Genomic DNA, 17839 nt, shown 5'->3' with positions numbered 1-17839 from the left:
ACTTTGGGCTTCCAGTGAGTCAGAGCCTGGGGCCTAAAGGAAGGGTAATTGTATACTGGGCCATTGGTTTGCAAAAGAGAGACATCTACTCTAATTATTAGGATGATATTAATCAAATTAAAACACTGAATTACTGTTGGCTAGAGACATTTCCGCAGACCCTAAGCTGATACAGGCCAACCACTTTGTATTTCTGGTCATTTTAGCCTAGGAGCAGAAATATTAAATTCCCGCAGGGGCTGTGTTGGCAAAATGAGAGGCTGAAACAGGATGGAATGAGAGACTGAAAGGGAGCAGTGGGAACAGCGGCAAGCAGGGCTCACAGGGGCGGCTCCGGCTGCCTCCGCGGCCTGCGGGGTGTGGGTGCCGTGCAGTCAGATTACATTAAAAAGTGTAGCACCGGAGCTCTGAATGCGTGTGACACCTTCCAGTTTGCAGACATTAGTAACTAATTGAAAATGTTACTGATACATTTGAATCAGTTCTGATGAGATGGATGAAACTGGAGCCGATTATACAGAGTGAAGTAAGCCAGAAAGAAAAACACCAATACAGTATACTAACACATATATATGGACTTTAGAAAGATGGCAATGATGACCCTATATGCAAGACAGCAAAAAAGACACAAATGTGTACAGCGGACTTTTGGACTCAGAGGGAGAGGGAGAGGGTGGGATGATTTGGGAGAATGGCATTGAAACATGTATACTATCATGTAAGAATCGAATCACCAGTCTATGTCTGATGCAGGATACAGCATGCTTGGGGCTGGTGCACGGGGATGACCCAGAGAGATGTTATGGGGAGGGAAGTGGGAGGCGGGTTCATGTTTGGGAACGCATGTACACCCATGGTGGATTCATGTCAATGTATGGCAAAACCAATACAATATTGTAAAGTAAAATAAAGTAAAAATAAAAATTAAAAAAAAAGAAAAGAAAATGTTACTGAGAGATTCAGCTCACTGGCTTGTGCTCCACCGGAGTGCAGGGACTGAGCTCAGAATGAAGAGGTGCCTCGAGGAGGGGACAGGGTCTCAGGCCTTCACTCCGAGTCTGAATCCTCAAGGGACTTTTGGGTAACTGCCAGACTCTTACAGGAGAGGGGACTGATTTACTTAGGGCCTACTCTGCAAACCTGGACTAGAGCTGCTCCCTGGATTTTGCTCTCCTTGGGCATCAGGTAAGACCTGGCTATGAAACCTGTATGCAGGTCAGGAAGCAACAGTTAGAACTGGACATGGAACAACAGACTGGTTCCAAATAGGAAAAGGAGTACGTCAAGGTTGTATATTGTCACCCTGCTTATTTAACTTATATGCAGACTACATCATGAGAAACACTGGGCTGGAAGAAGCACAAGCTGGAATCAAGATTGCCAGGAGAAATATCAATAACCTCAGATATGCAGATGACAGCACCCTTATGGCAGAAAGTGAAGAGGAGCTAAAAAGCCTCTTGATGAAAGTGAAAGAGGAGAGTGAAAAAGTTGGCTTAAAGCTCAACATTCAGAAAACGAAGATCATGGCATCTGGTCCCATCACTTCATGGGAAATAGATAGGGAAACAGTGGAAATAGTGTCAGACTTTGTTTTTTTGGGCTCCAAAATCACTGCAGATGGTGATTGCAGCCATGAAATTAAAAGACACTTACTCCTTGGAAGGAAAGTTATGACCAACCTAGAGAGCATATTGAAAAGCAGAGACATTACTTTGCCAACAAAGGTCTGTCTTGTCAAGGCTTTTTCCAGTGGTCATGTATGGATGTGAGAGTTGGACTGTGAAGAAAGCTGAGCACCAAAGAATTGATGCTTTTGAACTGTGGTGTTGGAGAAGACTCTTGAGAGTCCGTTGGACTGCAAGGAGATCCAACCAGTCCATTCTAAAGGAGATCAGCCCTGGGTGTTCTTTGGAAGGAATGATGCTAAAGCTGAAACTCCAATACTTTGGCCACCTCATGAGAAGAGTTGACTCATTGAAAAAGACTCTGATGCTGGGAGGGATTGGGGGCAGGAGGAGAAGGGGATGACAGAGGATGAGATGGCTGGATGGCATCACCGACTTGATGGATGTGAGTTTGAATGAATTCTGGGAGTTGGTGACAGACAGGAAGGCCTGGTGTGCTGCAATTCATGGGGTCGCAAAGAGTTGGACACGACTGAGCGACTGAAATGGACTGAACTGAACTCACGCAGGCGTGCCTACCTCTGGGTAGGTAGGCACCTACCTGCCTCACTCAGCACGTGAGCCCACGAAGGCAAAGACAGTTCCTTGTTCACCACCTGGCACTGAATAAATGCTCAATAAACAGTTGGTGAATTTAGGGATGAAATACTCTCTCTGTCCCCACATCACTCCGTACTGGACAGGGAGTTTTCTGAAGTCAGGGCTCTGAGATGAGTTGAATTAGTGGAGAAGTTTCTGTTTGAATAAAGCAAAGGAGGTATCTTAGGGATGCCTGGGAGGGAGCCCCCGGAGGAGGAAATTGAGCCCCAGAGCTTTCCATGTGCACCATCAAATCTACACATCTTTGCAAAAACGCCATCCATTCCCCAAGATCTGTTTGTGCAGTCTTCTGGGGGTGATAATGTCACCCTGCCGCGGAGGTGATGTCTATGGTAATGGACCCCGGTGTTATTATGGTCATTCCTACTATGTAGCTTAATTTCCCCAGCTCCTCCTGCACTGCCTGCTCCCAGCACATCCACCTAAAGTGGCTACAGAGTGCTGTCTCCTCCAGGCCTCTTGATTAATTCTTTGCAGGTATAAATTGACAATTATTATGTCTCCCATTAGTCATCTCTCCTCTGGGCTGTACAAATTTAGTTCTCCTGATAGCGATGAATCATGGGACAAAACGCTCATTTGCATTATGTGCCAGCTCTTTCAATCAAACTCTGTTTTTATAACACTTCATTGCCAGTCTCCTTAACATCTCTCTGTTCGGAACGTTAAATTCAAGGCTCTTACAACAAGGAGCCTGTCGCCCCCCCCTTCCCCTCCCTCCAGGCGCAGGCCTCCGGTACCTGGTGTGGGCGTGGGGCTGGCTCCCCTTCTCCGGCACAGGAGCCAAAGGCGGCAGCAGATGAAGACTCACGAGAGAGCTGACAAAAATTGATAATAATGAGCCAATCTGCACGGAAGAGACTCATTACCAAGCTAGTTACCAGTACGTTAGGTTGCTGGATTTCTGCCAATAAACTGGGTCTCTTATAGCGAGCAGTTTTTCACCAGCTTGTAGCGAATCTCTTCAGCTTAAAAATACTTCAGGGAAATAGCCTTTACAGTGAAAAGAGAGGAATGAGTCTGCAGTTGTGCACATGTGAGGGGCATACTGGCGGTGCCGGAAACATCACAGACATTTTCACCATTTCCTCCCTTTTAGTGTCTCACAGCTTTGAGACATGGTTGTGGTTGCTTTCCAATCCCTGCACCAAATAACTGCTTAATTTTCAAATGTAACCATCTCAGGCAAAATAATAACTCACGTGGAGGTGAAACGCTCATGATTCAGGGTCTGTGATGAAATGCCCAGCTCTTGGAATCCAAAAAGACATGTAAATAGGGCAAGGAAGGAAGAGAGAATAATTGAATTTTGATTCAAACGGGAAAAAATGATCACTGTAGGTCTTTTGTTTTCATTATTTGGAAATTTCCATCAGAAGGTGTTTTAGTCCACTCAGGTTGCTATAACCAGGTACCATATTCTGAGTGGCTTATAACCAACAAAAATTTATTCCCCACAGTTCTAGAGGCTGGAAGTTGGAGATCAGGGTGCCAGTGTGGGGTTCTGGTGAGGACCTGCTTCCTGGCTCATAGATGGTTCATGTGTCCTCGCATGTTAGAAGGGGTGTGGGATCTCTCTGGGGTCACTTTCATGGGATCACTAATCCCATTCACGATTAGTGAATTAGCAGAGCCTGTCAAAAGCCCCAGCTCTTAGTGTGTCACCTTTGGGAGCGGCTCTACAACGTATGAAGTCTGGATATGAAGACATTCAGTCTATAGCAGAAGGTTTGGATGTTGGCTGTGCACGGCACGGGTTAGGCATTGCATTCAGCTTTCCACTTTGTCTCATTGTGCGTGCACACAAGGAGCCAGGATCAGATTACTGTGGTGCCAGCCTGGAGAGCAAGTTCAGATGAGAGCTGCCTGTTCTCATGAGGGTGGCATGCCCACCCCCCACCCACATCCCCAAAGAAGTAGTGTTTTGTAGACAAAACTTTGAAACACATCAGAGAGAGACAGGTCTGCATTGACTGAAATCGGGATCTTGTTCTTCATGTGTTGAAGCAAGTTCAGACCATGTGTGGAGTGTTGTGGATGGTGTATTGTCTAGAAATAGGCCCTGCAGCTTTCCTTGGTGAATAAGACCAGTGTCAGGTGGGCACCTAGCTCTTCCTCCTATTGGGGCTACAGCGCCTGCTACCGATGTCCGTCTGAGCTGAAGGGTGGCAGCTGCAGCTGGGACCTCGTTGGATTGTCTGGGGGAGAAATCAAGGGCTCCCATCAGCTGCTCTCCACTGAAGATGCTTGAAACAGCCTGCCTTTCACTCTGGGTTTCTGTGCATATCGTCTCCTGCCCTGGGCTGTCGGCTCCTTAGAGACGGGAGCTCTTTGAGTTGTCCATCCGCCATCTGCACCTGACTGGAATGGAACCAGTGTGTGCAGCTGGTGACTCAGAGTTTGCTGTGTGTGGTTGGAGCCTCTTGATTCTTGTTTCTCCCAGGTTTGCCTTTTCCTTTGCAGCACCTGTAGCAAATGATTGAACGTCTCTATTCTTCAGTTTCTTTATTCACAAGCGGAAAGCAATCATGCCTTCCTTCCAGGGTTGGCACAGATAGCAGGAGGTGACATGCTGTAAAGCTGGGCACAGCGCCAGCCCCTTGGCAGGCACCCAATGCATATTAGCTACTGTGTTATTGAGTTGCCCCATCTCTGCCCCAAGGTCAGGGACGGAAGCTGGATTCTGGCTGGGGAAGCTGGCGGGGGCCTGCTGGCCTGCCTCTATTGTGTGTTCTCGTGATGAATTATCTGCTAGAGCCCCGAGTGATGGTCAAAGTGGCATCTCTCAGAAGCAGGAGAAGCTCCACCCAAGACCAAAGGGTTGGTCTTGGTCAGAAAGACCCCAGGCAGTGCTACCGGTGGGTAAACCCTCTTCTGCCTTTGGCTCTGGCTCTGGGCCATGTGCCATCTCAGGCAAGTAACCTGCCCTTTCCAGGCTCAGCTTTCTCATCTGTGAAATGGGAATGAAAACTGCTGCCTCATAGAGCTTTTCTCAAATCTTGAACCACAGGGCTCAGAGGGGCTGCCAGAGTCCCTCTCATGCTGGCTGCCTGCCCTCAGGGGGGTTCTCTACCCTCTGTACTTGGCTTTCTCATCATCTACAGATAATCAGAGGTTTTAAAGCTGTCAGCCTGAGAAGCACTTAGAGTGGTTTCTGGTTCATAGTCAGTCATCAGTAAAGGAGCTTCCATTATTTTCTTTAAAACCCTGTCCATCCCAGCCTGGAGGTTAGGGCAATCCGGTGAGCTGCTGAGGCACTGGGGAAATCAAGCCTGAGCTCCGTCATGCTGAGATCTATGCAGACGCACTGTCCTTTAGGGCTGGAAGCCAGATGCTCCTCATAGTCTGAACACTCACATGATGGAATCCTTGGGTTTTGGTCGGGATGCAGGTTGGACTTAAGACCAGTAAGGGAACGATCCACCGCCTCTCCCTGAAGAGGGTTGGGTCCTGGAGTACCACTCCCGCTGGCGCATAGACAGGTTCTAAGTGGGGCCGCTGCTTGCTTGGGCTCAGGTGAGTAGTGGAGCTGGGATTATGACCTGGCTCTGTAAACCCACAGTTGGCCTTTGTGATGTGTCTGCCCAGATCCTTGCTGCAGAAGTAGTTTTCCCTTCGCTGAGCAGAGTGCCTCTTGCCATCTCACCCAGTCTTCCAGGGAAGGCCCCGGTGCCTCTTAGCCATCCTTGAGAGATCACTGTGCCTCCTGATTTCACCTCCCAGGGGCTCATTCTCAAGTCTGCACAAAGCTTAGTGACCTGGCCCCCTGTGCAGGCGTCTGAGTCAGGCCCCTCACCCCCTGCTTTACATGAAATGCAAACCCGCTTCTCAACCAGCAGACAGGCTCTAGAGGCCTTCCTCACAAGCATGAAGAGTTCTTGGGTCCAGGCTGCCTCTGTACAACAGTGGCTGGAGTTACAGAGCTTTCATCGCCATTGTGTGAGGTTGGAAGCAACTCATCACATCTGCAGTAACATCAGCATTTAGGGCAATCCCACAAGGGATGGTTTGTATGAGGGCTTTTTATATGGCAACTTGGAGCGTCTAGTTTATGTTTTTAGATTTAACAACCCAGCTACAAGTGGGGGAGGTTGGGCTAAATCCTGACGGATCCGATCCTCTAAACATCCAGACATTCAGCATGCTGCAGAACATGTAGCAGATAAATACATTTAATTTTTCGTCTTAAAAAGTTCTCCCCTCTGCTCCCTCTGAAACTTTCCATTTCTTCAGAATTGGGCAAGGGCCTCTGTGGTGTGTAATTTCTAACCCTAGGAAGGCACCTGAGCTCCTGCAGTCAGCATTTTCAGCATCTGCGGCTCACAAGGGACTGGGCTTGGGTTTCCCTTGTCTCAGATATGAATAAAATCACAGTTTGAAAGGGAGAGAAATTGAAAGAGAAAAGTTTCATTGTAGCGTTATTCGTAAGAGCTAAGATATGGAAGAAAACCTATGTGTTTGTCAGTAGATGAATGGATCAAGGCATGACGTACATACACAATGGAATATTATTCAAGCATTAGAAAAAAGAAAACCCTGCCATTTGTGACAACATGGATGGAACTTGAGAGCATGATTTTAAGTGAAACAAGTCAGGCAGAGAAAGACAAGTAACACTCACATGTATAATCGGTAAAAAGTCAAACTCACAAAAAGAGGGTAGAATGGGGCTTGCCAGGGCTTGGTTAGGAAGAGGTGGTGGTGTGTGTATGACTGTAGATGTTGGTTAAAGGGTACAAACTCGCAGTTTTAAGATGAATAAGTTCTGAGGATCTAATATACAGCTCTGTAATTATAGCTAATGATGCTATATTATATACTTGAAAGTTGCTGAGAGGGTAGATCTTGAATGTTCTTCAGTTCAGTCACTCAGTCGTGTCCGACTCTTTGCGACCCCATGAATCGCAGCACGCCAGGTCTCCCTGTCTATCACCAACTCCCAGAGTTCACTCAGACTCACATCCATCGAGTCAGTGATGCCATCCAGCCATCTCATCCTCTGTCATCCCCTTCTCCTCCTGCCCCCAATCTCTCCCAGCATCAGAGTGTTTCCCAGTGAGTCAACTCTTTGCATGAGGTGCTCAAAGTACTGGAGTTTCAGCTGCAGCATCATTCCTTCCAAAGAAATCCCAGGGCTGATCTCCTTCAGAATGGACTTACCACACACAAAAAATGATGATTATGTGACATGAGGGAGGTATCAGCTAAGGCTATATTGATAATCACTTTGCAACACATAAGTGTATCAAATCAATACTATACAATGTATGTCAATTATATATCAATAAAGTTAGGAAAAAGAAATCCTTGATGAAGTAATAAAAGTATTAATGTTAATTTTTTTAAAAGAAAGAGAAAAACTTTGAAGCTGCTGATGGCCCTCTAGGAGGTGCTGCCTCTTTAGAGAGGAAATGCTGAAGGAGGGGAGAGAAAGATTGATGAAGATGGTCTTTCTTCTATAGTGCAGTGATCTTGGTCCTAATGCAGAATTTTCCTCTTGTCAACTGAAGAAAAATGTACAACCTAAAAGTTGTGGGTTTAGTTTTTTTCAGTGAGGACTTACTGAGAGAGGACTTTAGCCTAGGAGACAGCCTCTTAGACAGCTCTAAGAAACTGCTCAGTTCAGTTCAGTTCAGTTGTTCAGTCGCTCAGTCGTGTCCGACTCTTTTCAACCCCATGGACTGCAGCACACAAGGCCTCCCTGTTCATCACCAAGTCCCAGAGTCCAACCAAACTCATGTCCATTGATTCAGTGATAACATCCAACCATCTCATCCTCTGTCATCCCCTTCTCCTCCGGCCTTCAATCTTTCCCAGCATCAGGGTCTTTTTCAATGAGTCAGTTCTTCGCATCAGGTGGCCAAAGTATTGGAGCTTCAGCTTCAGCAAACTGCTCCCAAGAGGTAAAGGAGAAGCCAGAATGTAGAAGAATTTTTTGCTGGAAAACAAAACCCAAAACCATGCAGTCAAACATAATAAGATTACTGTTAATAGCAAAAAACAAACAAACAAAAACCAACAAGAAAATGAAAACAGACATCTCAAGTGAATGATTTTGGTACTTTTCTATGTATGGGATGAGTGGATAAAGAATCCGCCTGCAATGCTGGAGACGCTAGAGATGCGGCTTTGGTCCCTGGATCAAGAAGATCCCCTGGAGGGGGTCATGGCAATCCACTCCAGTATTCTTGCCTGGAAAATCCCACTGACAGAGGAGCCTGGTGGGCTACGGTCCATAGGGTCACAAAGAGTCATACACAACTGAAGCGGCTGAGCACGCATGCATGCATGTATGGGAAGATGTGTCAGTAAGGCTCTGGGCTCTTTGAAATTATTTCTTAGGTGTATATCTTAACTATCTAGGGGCAGTATCCGAAGCACAAAATATGTCCCATTTCCCTCCAACCAGAGTTGTCCCCTGGCACACCATGGTGGGGTTAGTGGCTGCAGTGGCTGAGCGCTTGATCCTTGCACGAATGGAAAGGCAGGCAGCGCTTACTGTCCACGCTCCCAGCCCCCTTGCTTCCCAGAACCTGCACCACCATCTCCAGTGCCCCCTGTGCTCCTGTGACACGTGCCAACTCTGTCCAGAGAGGCAGCTTTGGGGATCACAGTCTGTCTGTGGCTGCTCCTGGGGCCTCCTATGGGGGAATCAGGGGTGGTCAGCAAGTGGACTCTGGTAAAGGAATCCCAGGAGGTCAGCCTCAAGGAGCAAAGCAGAGAGGGGAAGCTGGATTCAGGAGGAAGGAGCAAATAAGATGACCATCACAGTTCCCACAGTAGAACCATTAGCCCCCTCAGTTTCTCCCTACAAGACGGACCTCCTCAACATCCAAACAGGAAACAGGCTCTGGGGAGTGTGCAATAGACAAATACACTTAATTTGTCCTACGCAGAAGAAGCTGAGTGCCCCTCCTTCCATCTCCCCTGAGCTTGCTGGGACCTGGCAAGGTGGTGAGCAGTGTGCTCTAGGATCCAAGAATTCTGACATTTATCTAAATTAGTGGTTCCATGTCCCTGTATCCTGAGCCTTTCAGCAGAACCACACATTTACTTGATTCAGAAGATGAGAGAGTAAGAGCTGCTAAGGAGAGTAGTTTGGAGACATGCAGGAAAATTGGCACACTTCCTCCTGAAATCTACTTGCTCTAAGGCTACAGACAGGTTGTATATGTAGTTAATTAATCAGGAAGTGTGCAAGGATCAGAAACAAAGGCCATTGCACTAGACTCTCTGGGCACACCTCACCCCTGGCCTTGTGCAAGAAGGACTCTCTCAGATGCATTGGGATATTGGAGCAAACTGTGCTTTCTCTGTCATTGAAACTCCCTTGAGGGCTGGGGGGCGGCGCTCCCCAAGAGTTGGAGCTGACAGCCCGTCCCCATGAACAAGGGGCCACTGGCCTTTGCTCTGATCTCCAGCACCAGCCCTGGCGGCTCTTTGGGTGTAATTTCCCAATGTTTACTTGCAGACATCTGTCACTCCAAGGGGGACTGTTTAAATACAATATGTCCCCTTAAACTGTTTGCTAATTGAGCAGTGCTGTGGGATTTCTTGATGATCAGTGCCACATGCAAGTGCTCTTTTCGAGAGATATTTTCCAGAAAGCCTGATTAGTCAGTTCTAGTCACTGTTTTCAGAATTAAGATAGTCACCTGTGAAATTGTAGAAAGAAAATAATTTTCAACTAATTAGTTAAAAAAAAAAAAAGAAGAATGAATTGTTCATGGAAAACTGTCTTCCTTTATCTCATTCTGACAACAGAAAGGTCTGGAGCTGGGGCACCCTCCAATCACAATCACAACGGCCTTCCCAGGCCTGCACAATGCTGTGCTTCCAAGACGGTTATCAGTTGAGATCATCTTGATGAGAGATCATCAGCTTACTTCTTGGTGAGTGAAATGCCTCATTTTTAAAAGATCCCAGGCTTCATCCTCTATCTCACCATCCTGTCTCTGAGAATTGATGCTCTGCCTGCAGTGACTGAGAGTGAAATGGGGCATCTTCACGCTCACATCTTCCCTGCATCTGCCTGTGTGTGTGTGAAGTCGCTCAGTCGTGTCCGACTCTTTGCGACCCTGTGGACTATAGCCCGCCAGGCTCCTCTGTCCATGGGAATTCTCCAGGTAAGATTACTGGAGTGGGTGGCCATTTCCTTCTCCAGGGGATCTTCCCAACCCAGGGATCGAACCTTGGTCTCCTGCGTTGCAGGCACACGCTTTATCCTCTGAGCCACCGGGGATCAGTTTCTTTAGGGAGAGATGCCTGTTCATACCTGCAGTGGGGCCCAAAGACAGAGGAGTTGCCAGCCTTCAGGAGCTCTGTTGAGGCCCTCATTCATGGGGACTACGGTACAGGCTACCCAAGCAACGGCCAGCCTGGTTGAACATTCCCCACTCCACCCTGCCAGACAGAGGCGCAAGAGAGCAGGGGCTGGAGCTCAGAGGAGCTGGGATGAAGCACCCAGCAGACACTCCTCACGTGGGTTGCTTCAAAGGTTGCCTTGAAGATGGGGAGCTTGGTCACTGAAAGGAGACGGGAGAGAGCATGTTGAGAGAGCTTAGGTTTTGAGGCCAGACGGGGTTTGCTGGAGAATGACTATCCAGCTGAATCCTGTGAATCTGTGTAGGGAAGTTCCTACAGGTTGGCAAAGCAGCTTGGAGGTATTCAAGGACATCATCCTCTTGACCTTGGGAGACCACTAGGGGCTGTGAGCAGGGCTTGGACTGAGGAAATATAGGCTGTCTCTTGATGGTGGACCATCTAATTCCTTTTGGATGTTGACCCCAAACAGATACTGCAATTCCATCAGCAATTGTGAGGGGGGGGCGGCCCAGGCCAGACTCCCAAGAGTGTGCCTGGAACCAAGTGCAATTCCTGTGCAACCAACCCAATCCTGAAATGGGACTCAGCTTCTCTAAGTCCAGTTGCCCTTGGACTCTGCTTGTTTCTTACTGGGAAAGAGTGCTTTCGGTGGCACCACCAACCTTGAGCTAGCTGTTTAATTTCACTGAGCTGCAGGTTTCTTCTTGGAAGTGGGACTAATGATACCTCCTTGCAGGGTTATGAGCGTAATGAAGGGGTACAGTGCAAGGCCTGTAGTAAATTTTCAATTGGATACCAGACCCTCACCTTACCTGACCCTTTCAAATCAAGACTATTCATTGTGTGACCTTAACTTATTCAGCAAACCATTCAAAATGCCTCACTTCAATTAAAAAAACAAAACAAAACAGGTGATTGCCTGCCTAAGTAGTTGCATTAGCCTGTTATTCTGTCATTTTTTCCCCAATAAACAGATTGTCTTCCTCTCTCTTTCCTTTCTGTGTGTGGATCTGGAGGATTTGAAATGTGCAAAACAACTGGATTGGTCAGTTATTGATCAAGAATGATTTGTGACCTCTTCAGGTAAAAAGCTCCCCATAAACACAACTTAATAGCTGCCACCATCAACCTCTTTGCAGCTCAGAGACACAGGTCTCAGGACTCCTGCAGGGAGATAACCAACATTGAGTATTAGCGAACAGATTGCTTTATTTAGTAGCACTTCAGTAGTGTTGGGGGGGGGCGTTCCCCACTCTAACCTGTGTGAGAACAGCAGTGATCTCGTGGGCTCAGACAACCCAGCACAGACTGTGATGGCAGGAGGGTGGTGGCCTGGACGCATTCCAGTTCTGACCCTTGCTGATATATGTTACTCGTGTCCTCTTGGAATAAGTTCTGTGTCTGTTAAATGGGATTTCTGCTACTCTCTCCTTCCTTCCTAGGGCTTTTGCATCCCTGGAGATAAGAATAGATACAGAAGCCTTTCTGCAATGCTGAGCCCATAGTACAGCACGCTTCCCCCCACCACCCAAGTGCTCTGAAAGAGACCTTATTGCTCTTGGACATTGGGGCAGCTTCCAGACAGCGCTTTGTGTTTCCTAATTCTTTCTCCTAGTGTTCCCCACATTCTACAAAGCACACACACAAACACGCATGCCAATCACACAACTCCATTCTGTAAGTCAGTGTCAAATTCACATTTCTAAAGCAGAGTCCTGATCAAGCCTTTCTTTCATTCAAGGCTTCCTATGCTTACAGGACCAAGTCCAGGCTCTCCAGCTGGGCATTTAGACCTTTCAAAACTGTCTTAGCTTTCCTGTTAGAGCGCGTCTTGCCTGTGTCCTGCCTCTGTGTGTCCCAGTCTCACTGGAAGGCCTCATGCCTCCTCGCCGTGCCCATTTGCTTCTGGCTCCCTTCTCCCCCCCGGCTCTGGGCTCTCTGAGGTCAGCACTCAGCCCAGGTCTTTGTGTCTCTATTTCCTGAAAACCACTGCTATTATCTTCTGCCCAGTGCCCAGACAGAATTGCTGAATTAAGAGAAATCCAACTGAATTGAAAGTAAAGTTCCTGCCCTCCACCCAACTCAGATGAGGAGGATATTCAACCACTCAGTTTTACCATCAAGGAAGCGTGTGGCTTGGCCATGGGTATGGTAGGTGGTTTCAGAAAGATCAGTGTGTCTTGGGGACACAGCCTCTTCCCTGCCTACGGGAAGGTGGTGGAGCTGGTCTGGGATTCTCCCAGACTTCACTTCCGCCTCGTCGTGCGTCCTCTGCAGCAGCCCCTGCGGTGTGCCCACAGTGGGCCCTCGTGCTCCCCCCTGCTCAGCGCCCATTTCTCCTCCTTTCAGCGGCTTTTCGTGGAGTCACATGTCTGTCATCCTCAGTCCAGGTGGCTGGCAGGGGCTGACAGAGATTCTCTCCTTGGCTGAACTCCAGTCAGGCTCCACTGAACAGTCTTCTCAACTAGGCCCTGACATTTAGGCGTCTCTGTTCACCTTTGTACTGTTCAATTTTAGCAAAAGTCCGGCTTACTTTTTCCAGAATCTTCTGCCCTTGATATCTGATCAGGCTCCTCATCTCCTGCCCTGCCCCGTGTGTCTGGTCCCCTGGCCTGCCTTCAGCAAGACTCCTGTCAGGTTGCTTTAGCCCCTGTTTCCCTCACCTCTGATCTTTCCTCTTAGCAATTTTCCATCCACGGACCCTACCTGCTCCTTGACTATAAATTCCCATTTTCCCCGTTGCATTTGAGGTTGATGCCAGTATCTCTCCCCTAACTGCAAAACCCGATTGCAACAGTGTAGGTATTACAGAGAAGCCCAGGAAGAGGGAGAGGTTACCCAAGGCCACCACACATGAGGGTAAACTCAGCCCCCCATCAGGTCTCCTAACTTCCAGGCCTTGTTCCTGAGGTGAAGCCTCGGCACAGTTTCTCTTGCCAGCCACTGGGGACCACGCCAGGCCTGGACAGAGGCGTGCGTTCCCTAACGTTGGAATTTCAGGCCCCTGCCTCTCAGGAAGAATAGCTTTATTCCCAGTGGGTCCTGGGGAAGGCGTACCCACGGCATTCACCTCGGGTAGAGCCGTGGTCAGGGCCCTTTGCTCCAAGAGATGACCCCTCACAGTCCTCTGCTAAGGACTATTCCTTTTCCCCTCAAAGAGCTTACCACCCTCTTACAATATCCCCATCCTGGGGACAGAGCTCTTTCAACATCCCCCAGCGGAGATTGCAGGAGGCTGTTCTTATGCAAATGCTGGTCACCTTGGGAGCCTTCTTCCTGGCCGTCTTACTCCCAGCGCTTGTCACTGGCATTATGGGACCTGCAGGTGCCACCTGGGGAATTCTCATTGTCGTTGCCAGTAAATGAGAGTCACTAGGGAACCCTGCTGGGCAATGAGGAGGAGCAGGTTTGAGGTCTTCCCCTCTTTTCTGAGCACAGACTTAATCAAAATTGCAGCAGAGTCCCTGACATTCACTTTTAAAGCCTCAGTTGGCTGATGCCTCACTGTCCAGCCGTCCTGTTACCGCCTGCTCCAAACTCTCACTCGCAGTCTGGGCTGGTAGTAAGAGCAAGTCTCCTCTGGGGAGGTGAGGAAGTCCTTCATCTGGGATAATGTGGAGAGAACCATTATAGACTGTGGTTCTCAAGAAACACAAACGTATACCAATTGTGAAGAATGTATGGGAAGTAAGTGATATCCTCAACCTGTATTTGTCCTTTCTATTTTCATTCTCAGCTTCTGTGCAGGTTCCTGAAGGGGCTAGAGGGGATGTCACAGATGTGGTTGGTGGCTTTTGTGTCCACGCATCCAGTGTTTGCAGGTGTGTTGAGCTGGAGCCCGTGCTGGACACCAGGGGAAAAATGAGCAGAATAAAGTGGCCATCACCACTGTTGGGGCACGATTGCAGAGCGGTCTCACTTTATCATGAAAGTGTGTGATTGATTACATGGTGCATGGCTGGGTTCTGTAGAAGCAGAGCCAAGACAGGAATTCTTGTGGGGGTATTTTTCGAGGGACTGCTCTCAGAAGGAACCTGACGGGGTGAGGGAAGCAGAACAGGGTGAAAGCCAGGCTACGATGTGGGCTCGGCTGTAGTCACGACATGTCTGGCCTTATGGGGTGCTCAGGAGGGTGAATGGCTACAGAGTTTTCTGCAACTGTCAGGGGGCCGGGTTTTCTAGCCCCCCTATCTTTGGCCCATGTGAACTACCCTGGGGGTGACCCACAGGGCAGGGTAGATTCTCTGGGAAAGGGGTAGCTGGGAGTCCTCAGCAGCTCTGACCACAGCAGCCAGGCCAGTCAGGCCTGGACAGAGGAGTGGAATAGGACCTACAGCATCTACTGCGGTGGGATTTGGAACCAGACTGCCTGGGCTGGAATGCTCCCCTTCTAAGTCACGGGATCTTAACCTCTCTGTGCTCAGTTTTCTCATCTGGAAAATGGGTCATGATTGTAAAGCCTCCCTCAGAGGGTTCAAGGCAGTGGCACATGGTGAAGGCTCAGTGGAGGGGGCTGTGATGAGTGCATTCAATGGACAGGAGCTTCTTCAGGGGAAGGTGTTCCCCACCCCACTGCAGTGCCCTCCCTGCCCTCCTGCAGTGCAGGAGCCTTAGCCCTGAGATAGGAGCCCTCCCTCTCCGGCTCAGCAGCTGCAGGACAGGGGAGGGCTCAGCAGCTGCAGGACAGGGGAGGGCTCAGAGGAGGACAGGCTCAGCTCTGGGGCGGAGGTGAGGGGGAGACGGATGCAGAGGAGCTTAGATTCCAAGCAGTCCTTTCACGCTCTCCTGAGGCTCTGGGAGAGAGAGGCTCCTTGACAACTGGATTTTTTATGCTCTTCCAAACGAGCCTATAAAAATTCAGCCCATTTGGTTTGCATACAGAAACTTTGCTTTTAAAAATCTTTTGAGTTATTTCCTCCTTTCTCCCTTATCAGGGAGAAGTTATTTCAAAGGAAAAGGGTGCAGGGAGCAGGGCCATGCATATGTCAGCCTTATTTCCCTGTGGGTTTGTAACCCTGGGGGACTTTGCTTAAGCCCACATGACATTTGTTACTTTGCTAGTACTTTCTTACCCAGAGGGGCTCAGTCCTCACTGGCACATTTTCTTTTTTATCTTTCTGAGAGGGCGGGATGAGCACCATGAAAGCAGGGGGAGCGGGGAGAGGGCATGTATTTGCATTTGTGTCTCTTTTCTCTTTCCAGACTCCTTCCCCTCTACCCTGCCAGCCCCCTGGATGCTCAGGGGCTCTAAGGAGAGTTCTGCAGATTGCAGAGAACGAGGGCTACACCCTCCTGCAGCCTTGGCCCCGGGGAGTGCCTGTTTGCACTTGGCATGTGCACACTTGCTCTCTGGGCCTGGTCTGTGCACTGCACAATCACTACCTCTGTTCTTTCACTCATTTATGCAACCAGTGCTGAAGAGTGCTTTCTTGGGGTTCCTGCTGCAGGTTCTGCCTTGGCTAAGTCAGATAGGATGCCTGCCTTCCCTCACAGAGCTCACCACCTGGGTGGTGTGTATGTTACCGGAAGGGGCATCCCTTCCAGGGCCCGAGAATAGGCTCTTGTCTAACACTTGAATATGAAGTGTTCGAGGAAACACACGTGCTGACAGAGCAAAAAACTATTGGACAGTGGGGCTTGAGTGGACAGCAGCAGGGTAAGGGACCCCAGGAGAATGGCTCTGCTGTGTGACTTGCTTCCCAGGTGGCGCTTTGGTAAAGAACTCACCTACGAAATGCAGGAGATGGAAGAACCATGGGTTCAGTCCCTGGGTTGGGAAGATCCCCTGGAGGAGGACATGGCAATCCGCTCCAATATTCTCGCCTAGAGAATTCCATGGACAGAAGAGCCTGGCAGGTTGAAGTCCATAAGGTCTCAGAGTTGGACACGACTGAGGCGAATTAGCACTCAAACATGGGACTTGCAGTCTCAGGTTTTATGGTGACGGGTTCGTTTCCAGGTTGTTTCTGGCCAATCAATTTGCTCGTGCCCATGTTTAGTCTGACTCAGGTTCCTTCCTGGCAGCAGGTGCAATTCAGCCCAAAGGGGTTCTAGAGCAAGGGTTTCTGCGAGGTTGACCAGACATATTATGGGTTGGTGTCTCCTCCCTCCTGTTGGCCCCTCTCAAATTCTTCCAGTTGGGGGCAGCTTATTAGCTCCATGTTCCTTATCAGGACCTTCTGTGCGAGACACCTCATGCCAGTGATTATTATTGTGCATGGCCAGGGCAGGCAGTTTCACTCAATGGTTCCCTAACATGTACAGTCACTGAAGTCAGTGCTGGGGGCAGAGGGATGGGGCGAGGTTGGGGTGGGCTCCTGAAGGTGAAGACACCTGAGTTGGCTGCTGACTAGAAACTGAAGCGTAAAAATGGGGGAGGAGGTTCCAGGTGAGAGTGGGTGGGGTACTTGAGGAGCAGCTGGGGCAGCGTGGCTGAGGCATCAGGCGCCACAGGGATGTGGGTGGGTGTGATGAGGGGTGAATGAAAGAGGAAGCAGAAGGCAGTCCTCTGAGCCCTGCAGGGATGGTGCCTTTTGTCCTGGCGAAGGGTGTGTGGGCGACAAGAGGGAGCCGTGTGGCACGTAGTGGAGGTGAAATGGACAGGCAAGGCCTGGGGGAGGCACCTGCTGAGGTGACGGCAGTTATCTAAGGGAAAGGCGGAGAAGACGCCAGAAAGAAGCAGCCTACCTGACAGACTAGGTGCAGGGAGGGTGAAGGGTAGGCGGAAACTTCGAGCTTCCTGGCTTACGTGATGGGGAAGGTGGGGACACCATCGGAACTAGACATGCCAGGCAGAAAAATGCTGCATGTCCCTAAGCAAATATTTGTTAAATGCACAAACATATACTGTAAAGATAGATGCCCCTCCCCTTAATCTGGAAAGTCAATGTAACTTGATAAAAAATCAATACAAAATTTTACGTGATTTGTTAAAATCACTTCCAAAATCTACTTGGAAGAATTAAAGCCCAAGAATAATCACGATAAACCTAAAAATGAAGAGAAAAGGGGTGGTACTTTTTCTATCAGATATCAAGAAGCTATAATAAGTGTTGAAAGTGTGGTATTGCCTCCAAAATGGATACATAAGTAGGCTAGATGAGTAGCCGTTCTCATTAACTTCTGTGTTGTTCATAGCTGCATTCACCACGCAGCGGGAGAGTTGAGTCCTTGTGACTGAGGCCATAGGGCCAGCAAAGCATAAAACATTTACTATGTGACTCTTT

Source organism: Capricornis sumatraensis, chromosome 20 (assembly GCF_032405125.1).
Source record: "Capricornis sumatraensis isolate serow.1 chromosome 20, serow.2, whole genome shotgun sequence".
NCBI classification, from domain to species: domain Eukaryota; kingdom Metazoa; phylum Chordata; class Mammalia; order Artiodactyla; family Bovidae; genus Capricornis; species Capricornis sumatraensis.
This window is presented reverse-complemented; position numbering follows the sequence as displayed.